At 38.7% G+C, this 23,278-nt stretch overlaps 1 long non-coding RNA gene across 1 annotated transcript in view; it reads left to right on the top strand.

Moving 5' to 3' along the window:
* The first annotated feature begins 437 nt into the window (after positions 1-437).
* Positions 438-23,278, top strand: part of LOC140699644 (uncharacterized) — a 28,582-nt gene continuing 5,741 nt past the window's right edge. The window contains exons 1-3 of the long non-coding RNA XR_012077886.1: positions 438-661; positions 3,215-3,329; positions 8,271-8,401. This is a non-coding gene — a long non-coding RNA (uncharacterized lncRNA). The remainder of the gene's footprint in view (positions 662-3,214; positions 3,330-8,270; positions 8,402-23,278) is intronic.

Here is a 23,278-nt window from a genome sequence, read left to right on the forward strand (position 1 = left end):
GTTCTAGGTTTCAGAAATTTAAAAAATTGTCATTACAATACCACTGCAAAGAATATTTTGGTGTTTCTATTTTTAGTTACTAATTTGGACTAAAAATTAACAAGTTTGCTTTTCTTCATCTAAAACATTGGTTATTTTATGAAGGAACTGTAAGGATTTTAAATAACTTTTCAGTAATTTCAACAAAGAAATTATCTTTAAGGCAAAAATGTATGATGGATTGCAAATCTATTTTTATTATATCTTCACTTTTACCAGTGTGACATATGTGTGTGTTTGCACAAGTGCTTTAACTACCAGCAACGTAAGAAAAATCTGTGTACTAAAAATGTGAAAATACTTTCCCGGTTTGTGTTTTCATTCTCCCAATATAGGTTTTGGATGACAAGCTTGTATTTGCAAAAGTACATCCCCTGTGGGAGGTGTTCTGTACATAAGCTGAGATACTGCACATAATATTGCCTCTGAAGCCCAATGATCTGAAAACCCGGTCCTCAGCCTTTGATAACTTCAGATGTTTTATGAAAGTCCTCCAAATGGATGAAAGTATCAACAACCGGAACAAGAGCTTTTCTTTGCCCTATTTGAGAAGAGCTCCGTCAATGACTTTTATATTCAGCATAGAGATACATTCTCCAATCCAACCACCAGAAACCGCATTGTAAGTCTAAACCGAGTTTAGCTGCTGTCTTGGGGGTGATTTAGAACCTGCTGTTGAATTATCAGTGATTTGGTTTGGTTGGTTTGATTTGGTTTTTAAAAGCTGCCCATAAAAAGGAAAAAAGAGAAAGAAAAGAAATATGCCTACAGATTCCTGTTAGGATAGTAAACAGTGGCTGGTTAGTTACCTTGTATAAACCACAAGCTCTCTTAGAACATTTTTAGGTTTGCTTCATCCTTTCTCAGATCAAGTATCAAGTAAGAGACAGTGTTAAAAAAAATTCAGGATTAACAGGTTTGTGAGCTCCAGGATTTGCAAGGCAGCTTTCCCTCCCCATGGTGTAAGTCAAATGGCAGAATTGAAATAAAGCACCTCATGTATCCTCCGGTGTTAAGAGGAAAAGGCTAATCTTCTTGACCTTGTTTCTTCCTGGGTAAAATGAAGATAATATATCAGGAGGCGACAAGCTCATTTAAGGCAGGAAGCATGTTGTCTTGTTCACTGCTGAATCTCAGGCACCGGGAAGGCTGAGTTTAACGAGCGAATGAATGAACTGTACTTCCCCCACAGTTACCATGTGGGACAGTGAGGATTAGAACCTAAGAGCATAGACTCTAGAGGGGAGGGCACAGCTCAAGTGATGGGGCGCATGCTTAGCAAGCATAAGGTCCTGGGTTCAGCCCCCATCACGTCCTCTAAAATAGACATATAACCCTAATTACCTCCCCACCCCCCACCAGAATTACCTTATTATCTCCCCACCACCAAAAAAAAAAAAAGAGAAGTGGCCAAGAGCGTAGACTCAAGCTGGAACACCTGTGTTGGTTTCCCGCTGTCGACCTTGTAAATGTCATTTACCCTCTGTGTCTATCAAGTTCCTCACCAATAAAATGGGGATAATTGTAGTACCAACCTCGTAGAGATGCTATGGGGATTAATGAATCTGTGTCAGTGATACAACAGCCCTGGCTTATATTAAGTACTATGCATCTGTCAGCTCTTTTCATAATTTCTGACAGATGTTATTATCGACCAAAGACGTATTAGTTCTTTGAAAGGGAAATGCATGTTAGACCATTTCATTTATCACTTTCTGTAATTCAGGCTTTTCCCTCTGAAATACCATTTTCTGTCTGTGCACTAGAAAGCCACAAGGCTTTCCAAATTTCATCTGTCTGGGTTCTTGTCATGATGGCAATACTGCAGATTGCTGACATTTTTTAGGGACTCCGTCTGAGATGACAGCAACCCCTCAAATTTAGGAGCGCTTCTCTAACTGATAACATCTCGCTAGAAATGAAGTTTTTATAATGTAACAGCTTCAGACGCTTAATGATGCCATAAATGCAAGGATGTTATATCTAAGCTCTTTAAATAAATCCTGTCATTGAAATAAAGGAAATACTATATTATAGCCCTCTATGACTTTGTTATCTTTGCTATCTGTTTATCTGACTCTCTAAGACCAAAGAAAGCAAATACTAAGATTGATCATTACTACTGTGTGGTACACGTATATATGGATGAAGATAATATTGAAATGCACTGTTTAAGATATTAAAATGGACACTAAACAGCTTCTTGATGCACATGCATGAACAGAACAGGGAGCTGGGTGCAGGGAGCAGACACTGAGCTTCCTGGATTAGAGACCCAGCTTAGCAGTCCAGCCCAGCAGTCCACATGTTTCATATTTATGTTCCAGCATAATTAGCAGTGAGAGTCTTAAATGAACTTTGGGGACACTTGCAAACAGCTGTCATGATTACTAATGCGGGACACCAGGATTCTACAGTGTTTAGTTGGCATCTGTGCATAACCAGTTCTTTTCCACTAAAGCTTCTTGTAATTGCTGGTCCCACATCCAGGCTGAGGAATCATCTCATGTGGTGTTTGGGAGGGAGGTAAGTGGAGTCAGGACCCATGTTAAGGCTGGGTGGGTAATAATCTGGTGCTAGTACAAGAGAAAGGAAAGTAGGTCAGGTGGGAAGGAGAATGACTGGATTTAAACTTTGTTTCTTGAGTAAGCTAAATATATAACATCATGTGAAGTTACTTTGTTGTTTATATTCCATGTGCTGTCACCGAATAACTACTGAATTGTGGGGACAAAAATGCCTGGGTTTTAGAATTGACCCTGCTCCTAACCTGCCAGAGTCCAGGTTCCTCTGGGTGCCCAAAGAGGGGGCTGGACCATCAGGTGTCCCTCCACTGCAGCAGTTTGGGCACTTGGGTGGCCTAGATTTTTGCTGTGGAAGACTAGCCCGGTTGTAGTACATTAAGCATCTGCAAGACTCTCACCAGGTACCCACGGTGGTCCCAGGACTGTGACATCCAAGCGTTCCTTTCCAATCACGTTTGCAAATGACCCTCAAGGGGTTAATATTAATCCTGGGTGAGAATTATGAAAAATTATATGGTACCGCCATCCCTCCTGGCAAGTGAGGGCCCCTTATTTACAAATGACCACGAAGTGTTAGAACCAAATTTTATCAACAGAACATGTGAGCATTTTGTGACAGTGACACTCACCTGTTTGCTTCTGATTCCCAGTGCCACTTCAGCCTCCGTCAGAGGACGTCAGCTGCCCCAGCGATCAGGGCCTTCTGTACAGGGAATGGGCTCCTCCTCGAAGCACAGACAAGCAGCAGCCCTTAGGTCTCATCAGGTGAGCTGTTGTGGAGAGCACTCCAGTGGGAAGGGCTCAGGGTTGTCCTCATGGCATGTGAGTGTGACAGTCCTCCAAGAGTGTTAACAACCAGGAAGCTCACAGGAGCTCTGAGCTTCGTTGCCCCAAGTTTTTACTGCAGGCTTTATTTCAAAGCCATGATTTATTGGGTCATTACCTACATGGCTAACCCAAACCCTAACTGTAAGTCAAACCTTTCCTTAGTCCTAAACTTTGAGCCCCTTCCTCTCCTGGTGGCCACTCACTTGTCACAAAGCTTAAAGCCCCACTCTTCTAATCACATGGTTGGTGTCTCTGGCTGGCCACTCCCCATCCTGAGTCATCTCATGAACACAAGCCATCCAAGGTTCCACCATGAATAGCAAAGACACTCCTATCTTGGGAAATTTCGAGGCTTTAGCGGTTGCTGCCTAGGAACTGGGAAAAAAGACCTACCAAATTCTTCATTAAATAGGAGTAAATGTTATATTTCATTTAAATTATAAAATAAGAGAGAAATTCTCACTGCTTTTCTGTATCTGCTGTTCGACACCGTTTCACTACACCACGTGATTGTAATGTCGCTCTCAGCATGTGTCTTCTCAGAGCACCAGTGCCGGCTGCTCCCCGGGAGCTTATGCTGTTTGGGCAAGGCTGCTGGGGGGATGGAGGCCAAGGACAACCGAGAAAACAAAAATAATCGGGCAAATAAGGAAACAATGTCAGATTGAAATGAAGAAATAACACAGTGTTGAGATGGGAGACTTGGGGGGAAGTGAGTTAAGAAAGCTATCTTTGAGTAGGTTACATGTGAGCTGAGATGGCGATAAGGCGGCTGGAATTTGAAGATCTGGGAAAAGTCACCCATGGAATAGAGGCAGCTTGTCCATTGGCCCTGAGGCACAAATGTGCTCAGCAGGTTTGAGGAGATACTGGAGCCAGCGCTGGTGAGAGTGATGAGACGCGAGGTTTAGAAGGGCATCAGGAGCGCGGAAAGGAGTGTAGACTCTAAGCGCACTGAGAAGCAGTCATGATAGCTTAAGCACTAAAGTAATTTTCTCTCACTCACATTTTGCAAAGATAATGTGGAGAATGTATGGCAGGGACCCAGGAAGCAGGGATGCCAGGTAGGAGGCTCTTGGATTGGGCCAGATGAGAGATGGTGGGAGCCAATGAGGAATGCGTTTGGGGAGTGGGGCTGACAGGATTCAGTTATGGGCTGGCTGTGGATGGTTAGGAGAAGAGGAGGGTCAAGGTAGCCCCAGGTCGGTCTGGAGCCAGGTGTCTGTTCTTTCTTTTCTCAGTGCCCCATGCAGTTGCCCACCTACTTGGGCAAACCTCTTAACCTTCATAGTGAGGGTTTAAAAACACTGAAGTCTATTTGTTGTTTCACATTTTATGGAAAGATTCAAACATGTACAGAAATAGAGAGAACAGTACAGCCAGCCTGCCTGTATCAGTCACCCAGCTCCAGAATTATAAACTCAGAGTCACTGTTGTTGCATCTTTCATCTCCATCTCCTCCCTTTCCCCACTACGGGGTCATTTTGAAGACAATCCTACATAGCTTAACCTTTCATTAGTGAAATGACAAGGTCTCTTTCAAATAAAATTGGAATATTCCTTTTTTTTAGGGTTACAAAATAATTCCCTGCTTGTCACAAGAATACACTTTTAAGTAGTTTTGGGGTTGAAATCAAGATCCAGACAAGATTCAGGCATTGCAGCTAGCATATCTCTCAAGTGCGTTCTAATCTATAATTTTCCTGTTTCTCATTTTCCTTGAAATTGCTGAGGGGTTTCTCTGTTTCCTGTTTGGCTGATTTCATTCTCCCCTATGGTGTTAGACTTGTTTCTCCATCCTATGTATTGGCTTTAGCTAAGTGATTTAATCCTCCCCTAAAAGCTTGGTCTGATTGAGGTTCAGCTTTATGCAAAAATATTTGTTATGTGAAGTTTTGTACTCCTGTCATAAGGTACATAATATTACAGTTGACTCTCTTTTTTGTGATGACAGCAGCCAAAAATGATTGTCACCCAGGATCATTATTTCATAAGGAATTTTATTTCATGTGGTCATACTCTAATTTCCTCCCTCAATTATCAGCAGGATCAGTCACGAAGAGGCACTTTCTCCTTAACCCGGGTTATCCTTTAGAACACAGTTTTAAAGGAGGATATTTGTTAATATGTAAATATTTAAAATTGATAATTTTTTTTCTTTTTAATTTTTTTTTCTAATGGAGGTACTGAAGATTGAATCTAGGACCTTATGCATGCTGAGCACACACTCTGCCACTGAGTGTACCCAATCCCCCTTGAGATTCATATTTATATGATATCTTCCTTCTGTTATTTTTGTTTTATGTTATACAGAATTTGAAGGCAGGGCAATGGGTTTGACCGCTCTTTAATCATTCTTTATGGGCTTTTGGGGTTTGTGTGTGTGTTTGTGTTTGTAAAGAAAACAATTTTCCCACTATTTTAAGTATGCATTGCTAAGGCAATTATGTTGATCTTTTCCCTGCTCCTGGTCCATGTATTCCCTTGTTACTTCCCACTAGTGGCCCCTTGAGCTCTGTGACAAGACTAGCATGTCGTTAATCCATGTGGAAGGAGATCTGAAGAGATTTATTCAAGGAGATGAAATTTGTAGACAATGTATTGGAAAGTATTGTGAAAGTTGTTCATTAAGAGAAGGTCTGAGGTTGAATTGTTAAGTGCACAGAAATCTAAGCTATGAACCACCAAGACAATTATTAACTCCAGGAAAACAAAGTAGGGAAGAAAAGGTAAGACTAGCACAAATTGCTACAGCTTTGAATAGTCTGTACAGAGTAATAATAATGTAAAGCAAGGATACTGAACTGATGAAAATTATAATGTAATTGTATGAAAAGGTTGGAAGAAAAAAGATTTGGGTATGTAGATGAGATGGGGTTTGAAAGAGATCTGAATCCTCATTTTCCAAAATAGAAAGTTAAATAGGTGATACATAAAGCTGAAAAAGTCAGTAGGCTGTGTTACAAGGATATTAGTCAGAGAAAGGGAGTAAGTATTCCAAGAGTCAGCAGTAGGAGCTGAACGTGGTTTTTTCTGGCCAGGAAATGGGGCAGTTGTTGGGAACTGCTCCTTTTTACAATCGGTGTTCGAGAACTGTTTGACTCTTTATTAAATGTATGGCATTACTTTGCTAAAAAGAAATCAAAGCTGAATTTTGAAAAATTTATGTTAAGAATTGGGGTGCTTTTGACAGAGAGAGATAACAATCAGCAAAACTACATTTGAAGGGATCCTCATTATTCTTTGCCTTTCAGCAAGGACTAGGAGGCAGACAACTGTTTAAGGTTCAAAAATTCTGTCTGACCTTCCTGCCGACTTGTAACCTTTGGAAGTAATGAACTCCCCGTCACTGTAAATATCCAGGCAGAGGCTGCCTGACCAGCTCTGTAACTGTAGCAGGGTGTGTTTACCATTGGGCAGTTAGAGCAGGCAAATTCTAACATTCTCTCAGTTTTGAATTTGGCATTTTCAGGATGGATAGTTGATAAGAATGTATTACAAAAAGCTTAACAAGAAAGAGTCCAAGACATCTCAAACCCATTGCCAGGGTTTTCTCTGCCAGACACCATCCTGAGCCTGCCACCCGTGATCCAGGCCACAAAGCCCAGTCACATGAGAATGAACACACTTTGTCGCTCCTATCTGATTTGGCATCGGGCTCAGCCCTTTTCCCCATGGAATGGTCCACGCCCATGTCTCTGATGATGGAGCTGGTCTCACAGCAGCCCTGTGAGTGCTGGTCCAGCCCAAGGGATTCCTGCGTGAAGTTTTCCAGGATTCCAGGCTATTCTCAGAGCTGAGTCCCCCTTAGGCTAAGCCCACGGAACTCATCTCAGCTCCAGACTGAGCCGGAAGCCTCAGAGAGAACTCAGAGCTGAGGAAATCCACAGGTTTTACCCAGCACTGCCGAGTCAGCAGTGAGCCAGTTGAGGGAATTATCAGCAAAAGCAAGAAACACCTGAGCCGCCGTCTCATTGTTCCACCTCATCCCTAAACTCTCTGTGTCTGCCTGTCTGTGTCGGTCTCCCTTTTAGGATCAGCCTGGCACCACTTCATGCCCTGCCTCCTTTCTTCTAATCTTGCCTCCCTGGCCTGTTCCATCTACTCCAGATTAACTGAGAAGAGGTTTTAAAACCTAGGAACAAAAGACGTGCTAGATACAAAGAATACAGGGCAGTGCCTTCCTCAGTCACATCCCTCCTGCCCTCTCCCATTCCCACAATGAGTTTTATAAATATTTTGTCAGACAGACATTGCACTCCCAGTTGTTATCATTATCAGCCATTTCCTTATTATCTGTGGTTTACGATGCATTTGCTCCAGGGACTTTCCCGAGATAAGGCAGGAGCAGATGACTGAGCCAGTTGTTGATGTCCACTTGTGTCAAGCCTGTTAAGAATGATTTTGGGGGGGATTTGTTGAATGTGCCAGACTGTCCAGTGAGTGGTGATGATCCCCTGCATCTGCTCTGGAGTCAGCCTCGTCCCCTCCTTTGCTCTGTTCTCATTTATCTCTCTTCAGCAGGTGAGCCAGTGATCTGTATTTCTATGATACATAAAACACTTCTTATTTCACGGTAGAATTTGGGGGCTGCTATGAAAACGCATATGTTTTAAGAGTGAATTGAGTCGGAGGTTTAAACTTAAGGCCCCCTTGATTTAGAATCAGAAATTAATATGATGGAGGGACGTATAGCTCAGTGGTAGAGTGCATGTCTAGCATGCATGAGGTCCTGGGTTCAATCCCCAATGCCTCCATTTAAAAACAAATAAATAAACCTAATTATGCCCCCCAAAAAAGAAAAAATAAATTAACATGAGGATGAAGCTACAGAGTGATTATTTGTGTCTTCTGAAACTTCCTTCTGTCTTTCTGCAGGAAATTCTAAGGAGAGAAGTTCGGAATCTACTTTGCTTGGCTGGGCTATTACACTCAGATGCTCCTCCTGGCAGCAGTCGTGGGGGTGACTTGCTTTCTGTGTGGATATTTTAATCAAAATAGCTGTACATGTGGGTAACTTGTCTTTATTCCTTGTTACCGTGCTTACTTAACTTAGAATGACATTCTCCAGGAGCATCCATGTTGCTGCAAATGGCCCTATATTGTCAGTTTTTATGGCCGAGTAGTATTCCATTGTATAAATATACCACTTCTTTAGCCAGTCATCCGCTGATGGACATTTAGGCTGTATCCATGTCTTGGCTACTGTAAATAGTGCTGCTATGAATATTGGGATGCAGGTGTCATCCTGAAGTAGGGTTCCTTCAGGATACATGCCCAGGAGCAGGATTCCTGGGTCATATGGCAAGTCTATTCCTAGACATTTGAGGGAACTCAATACTGTTTCCACAGTGGCTGCACCAAACTGCATTCCCACCAGAAGTGTAGGAGGTTCCCCTTTCTCCACAGCCTCTCTAGCATTTGTGATTTGTGGATTTTTGAATGATGGCCATTATGACTGGTTTGAGGTGATACCTCATTGTAGTTTTGATTTGCATTTCTCTGATAATTAGTGACACTGAGCATTTTTTCATGTGCCCATTGATCATTTGTATGTCTTCCTTGGAGAATTGCTTGTTTAGGTCTTCTGCCCATTTTTGGTTTAGGTTATTTGGTTGTTTCTTATTAAGTCATTTGAGCTGCTTATATATTCTGGAGATCAAGTTTGTCAGTTTCATTTGCAAAAATATTCTCCCATTCTGTAGGTTGTCTTTTTTTTTTACTTATGGTGTCCTTTGCTGTGCAGAAGCTTGTAAGTTTCTTTAGGTCCCATTTGTTTATTCTTGCTTTTATTTCTATTGCTTGGGTAGACTGCCCTAAGGGAACATTTCTGAGATGTATGTCAGATATTTTGCCTGTATTTTCTTCTAGGAGGTTTACTGTATCTTGTCTTATGTTTATCTTGCTGAAGAGACTGTCTTTATTCCATTGTATATTCTTGCCTCCTTTGTCGAAGATTAGTTGACCAAAAGTTTGTGGGTTCATTTCTGGGCTCTCTATTCTGTTCCATTGGTCTATATGTATGTTTTTGTACCAATAGCATGCTGTCTTGATGACTGTAACTCTATAGTATTGTCTGAAGTCTGGGAGCGTTATTCCTCCAGGCTCTTTCTTTTTTTTCTTCAGTAATACCCTGGAATTTCTATGTCTTTGATGGTTCCATATAAATTTTATTGTGATTTGTTCTAGTTCTATGAAATATGTCTTGGGTAATTTTACAGGGATTGCATTAAATCTGTATATTGCCCTGGGCAGTGTGACCATTTTAACAATATTGATTCTTGCAATCCAAGAGCATGGGATACCTTTCCATTTTTTAAAGTCTTCTTCAATTACCTTCACCAATGGTTTATAGTTTTCTGTGTATAATTCTCTCACCTCTGTGGTTAGATTTATTCCTAGAAATTTTATTACTTTGGGTGCTATTCTAAAGTGTTTTATTTCTTTACTTCCTTTTTCTGTTGATTCATCATTAGTGTAAAGAAATGCAACTGATTTTTGAACATTAATCTTGTAACCTGCTACCTTGCTAAATACTTCGATCAGCTCTAGTAGTTTTGGTGTGGACCTTTTAGGGTTTTCTATATATAGTGTCGTGTCATCTGCATGTAGTGACACTTTTACCTCTTCTTTTCCAATTTAGACCCCTTTTACTTCTCTTACTTGCCTGATTGCTATGGTCAGGACTTCCAAGACTATGTTGAATAGGAGTGGTGATAGTGGCATCCTTGTCTTGTCCCAGAATTTAGTGAGAAGCTTTTGAGGTTTTCACCGTTTAGTGCTATGCTGGCTGTAGGTTTGTCTTATATAGCTTTCATGATGTTGAGTTATGTTCCCTCAATACCCACTTTGGTGAGAATTTTTATCATAAATGGGTGTTGAATTTTATCAAAAGCTTTTATGCATCTATTGAGATGATCATGTGGTTTTAGTACTTTCTCTTGTTGATGTGAAGTATTACATTGATTGATTTGCATATGTTGAACCACCTTTGTGTCCCTGAGATGAACCCAATTTGAGCATGTTGTATAATCTTTTTTATGTGCTGTAGAATTCTATTTGCTAGTATTTTGGTAAGGACTCTTTTGCATCTGTGTTCATCAGTGATATTGGTCTGTAATTCTCTTTTTTGGTGGTGTCTTTGCCTGGTTTTGGTATCAGGGTGTTTGTGGCTTCATAGAATGAGTTTGGGAATATTCCTTCTTTTCAATCTTCTGGAAGAGTTTGAGAAGGACTGGTATGAGTACTTCTTTTTATGTGTGGTACAATTCCCTGGTGAAGCTGTCCAGTTCTGGATTTTATTTGTAGGGATTTTTTTTTATTGTTAATTCGATTTCATTCCTAGTGATCGGTTTGTTCAAGTGGTCAGTTTCTTCTTGATTCAGTTTTAGTGGACTGTGTGTTTCCAGAAACTTGTCCATCTCCTCTAGGTTATCCCTTTTTTTATGTAGTTTTTCATGATATTCTCATATGATATTCTATATTTCTATGTTATTTGTTGTAATTTCTCCATTTTCCTTTCTTATTTTGCAAATTTGTGCTCTCTCTTTTTTCTTCTTTGTGAGTTTGGCCAGAGGTTCTCGATTTTATTTACTCTTTCAAAAAATTGCTTTTGGTTTGATTGATTATTTTCTCTATTTCTTTTAATCTCTATTTTATTTATTTCCTCCCAGATCTTAATTATTTGCTTCCTTCTGCTGACTTTTGGGTGTTTTTACTCTTCAGTTTCTAGTTCTTTTAACTGGTGGGTTAGATTGTTTTTTTTGATATTGTTCTTCTTTTTTGAGGAAGGCCTGTATCACTCTAAACTTTCCTCTTAGCACTGCTTTTGCTTTGTCCCATAAGTTTTTTGTGGATTTTTTCATTTTCATTTGTCTCAAGGTATTCCTTACTTTCATCTTTGATTTCATCATTGACCCATTTTTTTTAATAGCATGTTGTATAATCTCTATGCTTTCCTTTTTTCATGCTTTGTTTTTCTGAATTTGATTTCTAGTTTCAATGGCATTGTGGTCAGTAAGGATGCTTGAGATAATTTCTATCTTCTTAAACTTTTTGAGGCTTCTTTTGTGACCAAGTACATGATGAATCCTAGAAAATGTTCCACGCACACTTGAAAAGAATATATATCCTATTTTGGGGGGTTGTAATGCTCTGAAAATATCCACTAAATCTAATTTTTCTATTGTATCATTTAATTTCTCTGTTGCCGTATTTATTTTTTGTGTGGAAGATCTGTCTAGTGATGTTAATGTGGTGTTAAAACTTCTGACAATGATTGTATTCCCATCAATATCCCCGTTTATCTCTGTTAGTAGTTGTTTTATGTACTTAGGTGCTCATGTTGGATGCATATATATTAATGATTGTAATATCCTCATCTTGTATTGCTCCTTTAATCATTATAAAATGCCTTTATTTATCTTTCTTTATGGCCCTTGTTTTAAAGTCTATTTTGTCTGAAATCAGAACTGCTACACCTGCTTTTTTGGAGTTTCCATTTGCATGGAATATCCTTTTCCGTCCATTCACTCTCAATCTATATGTGTCCTTCTCCCTAAAGTGTGTCTCTTGTATGCAGTTTATTGAAGTTTCTTGCTTTATTATCCAGTCTGCCACTCTGTCTTTTGACTGGAGCATTTAGTCCATTATCATTTAGAGTAATTAATGATAAATGAGTGTTTATTGCTATTTGAACTTATATTTGCAGTTGATTTCATATTTCTTCTTTGTTCCTTTCTTCTTCCTTTTGTGGTATGGTAATTTTCCTTTGTGTTATCTTGGATTGTATTTAGTTTTTGTTACTCACTTGTAAGTTTTTGGCTTATGGTTATACTTTTTTGTAAGTCTGTTAACCAATTACTGTAACTGTGTGTACTAAACAGATAGTAATGCAATCTCAAACCCATCCTACCGAGAACAAAAAATTTAAGAAAATAGAAGAAAGAAAAAATACTCTATATTTAATTGCTTCCCTCTCCCACTCAATGATTTAGATGTCTTCTTTTACAATTTCATGTTTATTCTATTTGTAATTCATGGTAGTTATCACCTTTCCAGTTATAAGCTCTCATTTCTGTATCATCCTGCTTCTTTTTTATTTAGAGTGTACCTTACAATATTTCCTTTAGCATGGGTTTAGTGTTGCTAAAGTCTTTCAGTTTTTCTTCTCTGTGAAATTCATTACCTCTCCCTCTGTTCTAAAGGATAGCCTTGCTGCAGAAAGTATCCTAGGCTGCATCTGTTTTTTCATTCAGGAATTTGAATATATATTTCCACTCCCTTCTGGTCTGTAGTGTTTCTGTAGAGAAATCAGCTGAGAGCCATCTCTTGTAACTCACTCTTTGTTTTTCTCTTGCTGCCTTTAGGATCATTTCTTTATCCTTCAGTCTGGCCATCTTGATTTTGTTATGTCTTGGTGTGAGTCTCTTTAGGCTCTTCCTGTTTGGGAACCTCTGAGCCTCCTGTACTTGGGTGTCTGATTCTTTCTTTATGTTTGGGAATTTTTCAGTTATAATTTCTTTAAATACCTTCTCCATCCCCTTTGTTCTTTCTTCCCCTTCTGGAACTCTTATGATGCATAGATTGGCATGCTTTATATTATCAAATAGATTCCTTATATTGTTTTTATTGTTTTTTATTTTTTTCTCTCAACTGTTCTGATTGTGTGCTTTCTGTTGTCCTGTCTTCTAGGTCACTTATTCGTTCCTCTGCATTATCTAGCTTGCGTTGTACTGCCTTTAGGTCAGATCTCATTTCAGCCAATGAGTTTACCAATTCTACTTGGCTCTTCTTTATAGCTACTATTTTGTTTTTGACATATTTTATGTCTCTAAACACTATCTCTTTTAATTCCTTCAGTAATTCAATCACTTCTTTTTAGAAATCTTGATCTAATAGGCCATTAATATCTATTTCATTGATGGTCCTTTCAGGGGATTTCTCTTTCTCTTTTAATTGGGAATACTTCCTCTGCTTCTTCAACTGCTCATATCTCTCTGGCACTGTGGCTTAAGGAGTATCAGTTATCTATTGTGGCCCTTAAAGGGGTTTATTTTTTTATCTATCTAAGGCCTATGCTGGAATAAAACTTAAAAATGAGAGAGAGAAATAGAATTTTAAAAGAATGGAGGAAAAGAAGGTTTGAAGACAGTGTATAATCAATAATAGAAGAGCAAGTTGAAGAAGAATAGGAATCGAGTTGAGATGTCTTTTTAAAACCTTAACAAAAAGAAGAAAGAAATCAAAACACAGTATTTAAAACCTGTGAATAATCAATAACAGATCAAATCCAAGAGAATTAAAAATGAAATGAGAATTGTAAACATATAGAACTGTTTAAAAAGTAAAGATTAAAAAGCTCATAGAAAATAAAACAGGTATAAAAAGATTTTAAAAACAAAGATGTGTTCTCCTAGAGACTGAACGCTCTTAATGGTTTTATTGAGAGGTCTTTGTGTCTTCGCCCTGTTTCATGAACTCAGCTTGCTCTGTTGGCCCCCTGGTCTGTGCTGCTCACAGTGTCCATTGGCAAGAAGATTGCACCCCTCCAACACTGGGTCAGGTGCTGCTCTCCTTCGCGGTGGACAGGTGGGTCACTCCCCGTCCGGATGCCACAGTCAGTGCTGTGTAAGTTGCTCCATAGGTGGGCTAAGCTTCAAGAATAACAGGTTTATGGAGATATAATTCACATACCATAAAATGCAGCCTTTGAAAGTGTGCATTAGGGTTTTATGTACATTTCAGGGTTGTGTAGCCATCACCCCCAAAAGGAACCAGTACCCTTTAGTAAGTCAGTCCCTAACCTTCCTTTCCCTTAGCCCTCAACAGCCACCACTCTACTTTCTGCCTCTAAGGGTTTGCCTGTTCTAGGCATTTCATATAAGTAGAACCATACAGTATGCTGCCTTTTTTGATTAATGTCTTTCATGTAGTGTGACATTGTCAAGGCTCATCCATCGTGTAGCATATATCAATATCCAAATTCCTTTTTGTATTCAAATAATATGCCATAGTTATAAATACACCACATTGCTTATCCATCCATCAGTTGATGATGAATAATTCTGCTGTAAATGCTCATGGACAAGTTTTTGTGTGAACACATATTTCCACTTCTCTTCAGGATATATCAAAAAATGGAATTGCTGGGATGTATTCTACTTTTAACATTTTGAGGAATTGCTAATATAGCTTTTAAAGTGACTGAAGCATTGTATATTTCCAGAAGTAATGTATGAGGAGTCCAGTTTCTCCACATCCTCATCTACACTTTTTATTACTGGGTTTATAGATTCATATTTATATATCATATATCATATATATTTGTCATCCTAGTTGGTATGAAGTGGTATGTCATTGTGATTTTGATTTCTGTTTCCCTAATGCCTACTGATGTTGAACATCTTTTTATGTGCTTAGTTCCCATTCGTATGTCTTCTTTGGAGAAACATCTATTTAAATTCTTTGCCCATTTTAATTATATTTGTCTTTGTATTGTCATGTTTTAAGTCTTCTTTGTCTATTCTGGATAAAAGTCCCTTATCAGGGAAAATTTTGGAAATATTTTCATCCATCCTGTGGATTGTCTTCTTACTTTCTTGATGAAGTCCTTTGAAGCACAGAAGTTTTTAATTTTACTGAAGTCCAGTTTACTTGATTTTTTTTCTTTTGTTGTTTGTGCTTTTGGTGTCATATATTACAAGTATTTATAATCCAAAGTCCTGAAGATTTTCTCATTGTTCATTTTCTATATGTTTTATAGTTTCAGGTCTGTGATTTATTTTGAGTTAATTTCCATAAATGGTGTTAAGATAAAAGTTCAGTTTTCTTTCTTTCCAGGTGTATGTACAGGTGTCCCAACATCATTTTTGTAAAGATTACTTTTCCCCATTGGATTGTCATGGCACCTTTGTCAAAAATTAAATGGCTGCGTGTAAGCCTTTGTTTATGGTCTCTTAGTTCTTTTCTCTCAATCTATTTTTCTGTCCTTTCTGCAAGTACCACACTGTATGGATCACAGTTTTGTTAGTGAGTTTTGAATTTGGAAATTTCAAAACTTTGTTCTTTTTCAAGATTGTTTTGACTATTTTGGGTATCTTGCATTTCCATATTAGTTTTAGGATCAGCTTGTTCATTTCTGCCAAAAAGCCAGAGCTGCATTGAATGTATAGGTCATTTTGAGGACAATGGCCATCCTAAAAATAATAAGACTTCTGATCCATGAACATGGAAGAGCTTTCCATTTATTTTAGGTCATTTTTAACTTCTATCACTAGTATTTTAGTTTTCAATATACAAGTTTCAGATATTTTTCTCAGTATTCCACATATTTTTCTTAATATTACTAATTATTTTATTCTTTTTGATGCTATAGTAAATGAAAAGGTTTCCTTCATTTTATTTTTAGATTATTCACTGCTGTTGAATAGAAATGTAATTACTTTTTATATATTCATTTGTGTCTTAAAATTTTTGTCAGACTGGGTTATTAATTCTAAGAGGATTTTTTTTCTTTTCTATTTTTCCTTTGTGGATTCCTTGTGATTTCAATATATAATATCATGTCATCTGGAATCAAAACAGTTTTATTTCTTTCTTTCTAATCTAGAGGCTTTATTTTCTTTGATTGGTTTGACTAGAACTTCTAGTACAATGTTGATTTTGGGAGGGAATAATTCAGTGCTTCTGCATTATGTATGATCTTTGCTTCAGGTTTTTCATAGATGTTCTCTGTCAGGTTGAGGAAGTTCTCTTCTATTCCTAGTTTTTATCCATTATTCTATTAATATGGTGTATTACATGAATAGACTTTTGTATGTTGTACTGCCTTTGCATACCTGGATACATCCCACTTAATGGTGGTCTATTTTATATGTTACTGTTTTGGATTTGCTTCTATTCTGTTGAGGATTTTTGCATTTATATTCATAAGAGATAGTCTTTAGTTTTCTTGTGATGCCTTTGTCTGGTTTTCGTATCAGTGTGATACTAGTCTCATTGAATGAATTGGGAAGTGTGCCCACCTCTTTATTTTCAGACGAATTTGTGAAGCATTTTTTGTTTGTTTTTGTTTTTGTTTTTTCTTTAAGTAGTTGATGGAATTCACCAGCAAAGCCATACGGGCCTAGCATTTCTTTGTGTGAATGTTTTGGATTGCTATTTCAGTCACTACTTACTGTAGGATTATTTGAGTTTTCTATTTCTCCTTGAATTAGCTTCAGTCATTTATGTCCTTCTAGGAATTTATCCATTTCATTTACATTATCTCATTTATTGGCTATATAATTATCCATGGTATTCCCTTATATTCCTTGTTATCTTTGTAAGGGCAGTAGTGACATCCTTCCTTTCATTTCTCATTTTAGTAATTTGAATCTTCTTTTCTTTTAGTACTAGATAAAATTTGTCAATTTTATTGATCTTTTCAAAGAACCAACTATTCCTTTTGTTGATTATTCTCTGTTGTTCATCTATTGTCTATTCCATTTATTTCTGCCTTTAGTATTTTGATTAGAATGTTTAATTCATTTACATCAATGTAATTTCTTATCAGATTGAAGTTACAACTGCTGTCTACTTTCTATATGTCTTTTTTTCCCATTCCTCAATTACTACACATTTTTGTACAAAGTAAGCATTTTCAAGTGTGCCATTTTAATTTGTTTATTTTATCTTTTTCTTCTCCTCTTCCTACTCTTCCTCCTCCTCCTTCTCTTCCATTGCCCTGGAGATTATAATTAACATCTTGTTTTAAAGCAATCTAGTTCACATGAATACCAACTTAATTTCAACAGTACACAAAAACTTTGCTTTGGTATCAGTCTTTTCCCTCCCCCTCCTCATGCTGTCACTGTCATACAAATTGCACCTTTATGCATTTATAAGCTCATCTACACAGTTTCATAAGTATTGTTTTATGCAGTTGTCCTTTACATCAAATAGAACAAAACATTTACATGTAATACTCGATTTATACTGTTTTATTTTTTTACTCATGTAGTAGTGCTCTTTATTTTTCAGGCGAGTGTCCTTTCATTTACACCTGCTGGACTATCCTTAGTATTTCTTGTAGGGCAGGCCTGCTAGCAATGGATTCTTTCAGATTTTGTTTTTGTAGGAGTGTCTTAATTTCTACTTTAATTTTTTTAAAGAATCATTTTGCTGGCTATAAAATACTTGGTGACAGTCTTTTCCTTTTATCTCTTTGACGATACCATCCACTGCCTTCTGGTCTCCATGGTTTTTGATGAGAAATCAACTGTCTTACTGAGGAGCCTTTCTATACGTTGAGCCACTTTTCTCTTTCGGCTGTCAAGATACTTTATTCTTGTCTTTTGACACACTGAATCTGATGTGCCTATTTTAGATGTCTCTAAGTTTATACCACATGGAGTTTGTTGAGCTGCTGGGATGTACAAATTAATATTTTCATCAAATTTGGAAAGTTTTCAGCCATTATTTCTTTATATATTCTTTCTGCCCCTTTATTCTCTCCCTCCTTCTGGCGCTCCCATTATGTGTGTATTGGTATTGTTGATGGTGTCCCACCTATCTCTGACACAGTGTTCATTTTTTTTTCATTCCTTTTTCTTTCTGTTCCACAGACAGGGAAATCTCAGTAGTTTTAATTTAACTGACTTTTTCTTCAACAAGTTCATATCTACAGAGAAACCACTTATTGAAGTTTTTATTTTAGTCATTATATTTGTATCTCTAGAATTTCTAGTTGGTTTTTATTATAAATTTTATTTATTGTTATTCTCTGTACAATGAGATGAGCACATAATTTAATCCTTTAGGCATGGTTTCTGTTAGTATTTTGAACATATGTGTAATTGCTTATTTATGTCTTTGTCTAGTAAGTCCAGTGTCTGGGCTACCTCAGGGAGTTTCTGTTGACTACTTTTTCCCCGTCTGTTATGACCAAACTTTTCTGTTTCTTTGTACATCTTGTAATTTTCTGTTGAAAGCTGGACATTTAAAATATTACAATGTGGCAGATCTGAAAGCCTGATTTTCCTCATCTCCAGGGTTTATCATTGCTTTCATTGTCATTGCTGCTGCTGCTATTTATTTAGTTACTTTCCTGAACAAATTCTGTAAAGTCTGTTTTCTTTATCATGCATGACCATGAGATCAGTGTGTGTGAAGAAAGCCTAGTTGTCATCACTGTAGTAATGATTGGACAGTGATTTCTTTCAATGCCTGGAGACAATCGTTTGAGCTGTTGCCAGGTGGCTGTGTGTCCACGTGCTGAGGGATGCCCTCAGCACCGGCATGCAGTCAGCAGCTCTTCCGTATCCTTTAGTTCTTGCTTATGCAGAATCTCAAGTTCAGCCAGAGTTGAAGGCTTAGGATTTTCTCAGATCTTTCCTTGCCATGTGCCACACATGTATATTGCCTTCTACAATTCTCAGAATTTTTTGGAGCTTTTTAACCCTACCTTCACCCCCAGAACGTCTCATTACTCAATTTTGCCTTCTAAGTTTCCTAGTCAGCACGTAGTTAGCCTCTACTGGTCCCACTGCCTCAGGCAGTTGTAATGTTAGATACTCACTGCTGATTGTTTCCCACACACACTCTGGGGACAGGCTGTTTGCACAGCATGAGTTTGTGACAGGTCACATAGTGACAGCTCTCTGGGGGCGGATTTTTTGGGTAACTTTAAATAACTTCTGCCCCTACCTTGATTGTGAGACTATTGCTTATAAAGGCCACCATTTAGGTGAGGATACAGGGATGGGGTAGATCAAGTTACAATGCCTCAAAACTCACTATCTTTATGGAGATTTAGCTGGGTTTTTTTTTTCTCAAATAAAGACTCCCCGGATTGCTGGAAGTGTTGGTTTATTTTCCAGAGTTCTACAGAGGTTAATTTTGACAAATTTTACAAAGCCATTGTCATTGCTTCATAGAGGAGTAAGTTTTCCAAGATATTTACTCAGATATTCTAGAAGTGTATCCCATTTGCATTTGTGTTTAACTGAGTTACTTGCAAGACTAACTAATTCTACAGCTCCAGCCCCATTCACATAAGAGTCCACCTGCATGGATTCTCCTACAGCAGTGTACAACCTGTTGTCAGACTGTTGTTTTTCTTATTAAAGTGTAGGGGTTTTTAAAAATATGCTCATGAATAGCCTTTTGTCATTTTTACACGTTACAAAACTTCCACTAGTCTGTAGCTATTTTTTCCCCTCACTTATCGTTTCTTTAATGAAGTTCTCACTTTTAAGGATTTTCAGTATAGCAGTTTGTGGATGCTGATCACACGGGTGAGGCATTTAACTACTGTCTAAACCTCAGCCTTTGCTCTGATTCACTGTCTGGAACATCTGAACACATCTACTGAACCCCATATACCAATGGATGCTGACAGACCTAATTAAAAAAATGCTTTTTAATTAAAGCAAAAAATATTAACTTTGACACTGGAAACGACAAATCTCAAATTTCCTAGCTGATCTTGCTTTCTGTGATCATGAGCTACATCATGTTTTTAGAGCCGACAGGCATATTGAACTACTGATTTTATTTCATCGGATTTTAGAATGCAGAACACATTTCAGGCCCACTTATAGCACCATATGTGTATCTTAAAGGATATGTACATATGATGATGTCTTTATTATAAGTACCTTATTTTATTTTAAGTACCTACTGCTGTGCACCTCATTAAGGAAAGCTTGAAACTGCAGTACTGAAATTTTTCATACCACCATCATCCCATAGCATCTCTTTTGCACTTAGATGTTGTGTGGCAGAGTATTTTTCTGCTCCCTAGAAATGATCAATGTTGAAGGGGAAAAAAAAACCCTCCTCAAATAAATGTACTCCAAATCACACACTTATCTGAACGATGGCCACCATTTTAGTCCATAGTCCACACCAATCCATCTACTCATACTGACTCAGAGTACTCAACATAGACAATCCACCCCTGAATTCAGGGTCCTCAACACATGTTCTATCCCCTCCCCATTCCTTGTTGATTCTGACCTACTTTTGTCCAGCGTGTCCTGCCAGTCTCTTTGCTACTTGACTGCACTTTTTAATTTTTACCTTTGAGTTCCAGGCTGCGCCTAGTGATTTCCAGAGAAACGCCAGACACTTGGCTCATCAGGAGGGGCGGTGAGGATTTCAGAAAGCTGTTAAACTAACTCACTTTCAGATCAGTGAGTGGCTGTTGTGCGCATTCCTTCTAGATCTCTGCCATGCCGGCTGCATCCACCCCAGCAAAATAACGTAGCTCCTCCAACCACCTCTGCCTCCATTCATCTGGGTTTCTGCTTTCAGTGACACTCAGATGCTGCTGATGGGCATTATATATATATATATTTTTAATTGAAGTATAGTCAGTTACAATGTGTCAATTTCTGATGTACAGCACAATGTTCCAGTCCTTCATATTCACATATATATGTACGAATTCCTTTTCATATTTTTTACTAAAGTTTATTACAAGATATTAAATATTGTTCCTGTGCTATACAGAAGAAATTTAGTTTTTTAGCTATTTTTATATATAGTAGTTAATATTTGCAAATCTCAATCTCTGATGGGCATTTTTAAAGCCACATCTGGAACCCTTGTTGCAGAAGTGTCTGAGAAATATATTTTCGACCTCATAGACTTTTGGTTAGGAAGTTGGAATAAAGGCTGACCTGGCTCACCTAACTTGTCTGCCTTTGTGAGTAAAGAGGTCTGGAGTTTCAAGTCCCAATGAAATGTCCCAGCCCTTCAGTAGCAGACTCTTAAAGCTACCAAAATGCTCCCGTCTACCAGAGCATGACTTGTCCTTAGACACTGCTGGACATAACCACCGATGTTGTCTAAGGCATCGTCTTCATCTGGTGCACACTTTCTTTAGATGTGTAATATCCTGATTAACAGGACAAGCTAGTTTGGATTCCCAAGGCCACAGGCAGCCTTCTGCCTGACTTTGGAGTATATATAGTCCTCTCTCAGATCAGCTAGAGCTGTCTGGTGTGTGGTTTCCCAGAGAATGTGGGTGCAGTGGTCCCCACCAGAGTCCTACCAGTTGTTTTATTGCAGGAAGAGAGAGAGTAAAAGAGACAGAACAGGAAGTTCTTGTCCAGCCTCAAACACAGTCACCCCCTCCCAGGGCTCTTGCTCTGGGACACACAGCAGTGCAGGTCAGCAGCGATGTGGCCCCGGTGTACTCCAAAACATGGTGTGGTTTTACTGGGCTATCTGTGTCTTTCATGGGCCCTGCAAAGTTCTCGGCTTTGTGAAATGGGGAACTAAGGAACTCCCACCCATGGCTGTAACTCCCAGGGTTTGCACCCTTACGGGTTTTGAGGATTTGCTGGCAACTCATTCTTTTTCACTGGGTCATTTCTCGGTTACACCTGCAGTCCTGTACTTCCTTATCAGAACTGCTCCTTACGTTCGGGATTTAGTGAAAGATGCCATTTTAGCCTGTAAGTTCATGTTCAGGGAGGAGGAGGAAGAAGCACAGATCAGAATTGCTGTTTTGCTTTTTTTTATTATTGTTTTCATAAGCCGTCTCCTGTTGTCGAATGGACACTGAGCAAATGAATGACTGTTACACTCCCATTTGAAAGATGAGAAAAACGACACTCAGGGAGAGGAGGCAAACTTCCTGAGTTTCCAAAGACCAAAAGGGATGAGCACAGAATAAGATCCCTGCAAATTTCTTGTCTGTCATTTGCCTTTAGGTCAATGACAGAGTGCCGTGTGTAGCAGTAAAGTTGTAACGTGCTTTTAAAAGGGTGCAGATGTTCTTGTTTTGTTTATAAAATCACAGTGTTTTGTCTGAGACTCTGAAAAAGAGAAATGGGTTAGTAAATGTTGGTTTCTCATCCTTGGTCCTTCCTCCCCTTCACAGATATGGACCCTTCCATCTGTAGCAGGAATAAGACAGCCCCAGCCTTCCCGTCTCATGAGATCAGTTCTCATTCATTTCATTCCTGCCCACCAGTAGGTGATAAAGCACAGCGAGATTTTCATGTCCTGCTTCACTGATTCTTGTGAAATTAGGTGTTTGAAAAGGGAAGCTGCTTTTTTTTATATAAAGTGCAGTAATTTTCCTAGCAGAGAAGGAATTTGAGGATTTTCTTCATTGAAAATCAATAGAGATTTCAAGAGCATCTGTATTTCTGATGCATAGATTAAAATGACAAAATCTAGAGGGATTACCGAAACACAAGGAAGATACCAAAAGTGTCTTTAAAGAGCTTTTCTAAGACTGGGCTTTTAAAGAGACTGTTAGTTGACAGAGACCCTCTTCTCACCCATAGTCCCTCTCCTTAGGTTGGAAAGGGCCAGCGCTTCCCATGTGTGCAGTTCTGGTGCTTCAAGTGAGTTGTAGGGTAGGGCGGTGCACGTGGTGCTCCCTTCAGTTTGTCCATCCTAAGTAACCCCTGGCAGTCAGAGGGCGAGTGTTTTGCAACGACGTGAACCATTCACCATGCTCTCCGTGGTGTGTGCTCATCTCAGCTCATCCAGGCTCAGGTGATGGCAGAGCAGAGAGTGGTGGCAAGAGGTCAGCCATGAGTAGCAGGAAGCAACTGGAGTCAGCTGGGGCCCAAGTGGCTAGGAGTTCCAGGTTGAATTCCCAGGACTTCCCACAGCTCATTCATTCAGCTAATACTTCTCCAGCACCTGTCATGTGCTGGTGCTTCTTTGTGAACAGAACCAAATCCCTGTCCTCATGAAGATGACATTCTAGTGGACATAAGAAATGATAAACGCAGAAGCAGATCCAGGTCAGGACACATGAGTGCTGTCTACTTTGGAGTGCACAAGGTGAGATCCTTTGGGAAGGAATGTATGATACAGGAAAATGTGGGGGAGAGGATGGCCGTATCCCAGGTCTTATTTGGGTCCCTGTGATGCAC

The sequence above is a fragment of the Vicugna pacos genome, chromosome 11, assembly GCF_048564905.1.
Source record: "Vicugna pacos chromosome 11, VicPac4, whole genome shotgun sequence".
Lineage (NCBI taxonomy): Eukaryota > Metazoa > Chordata > Mammalia > Artiodactyla > Camelidae > Vicugna > Vicugna pacos.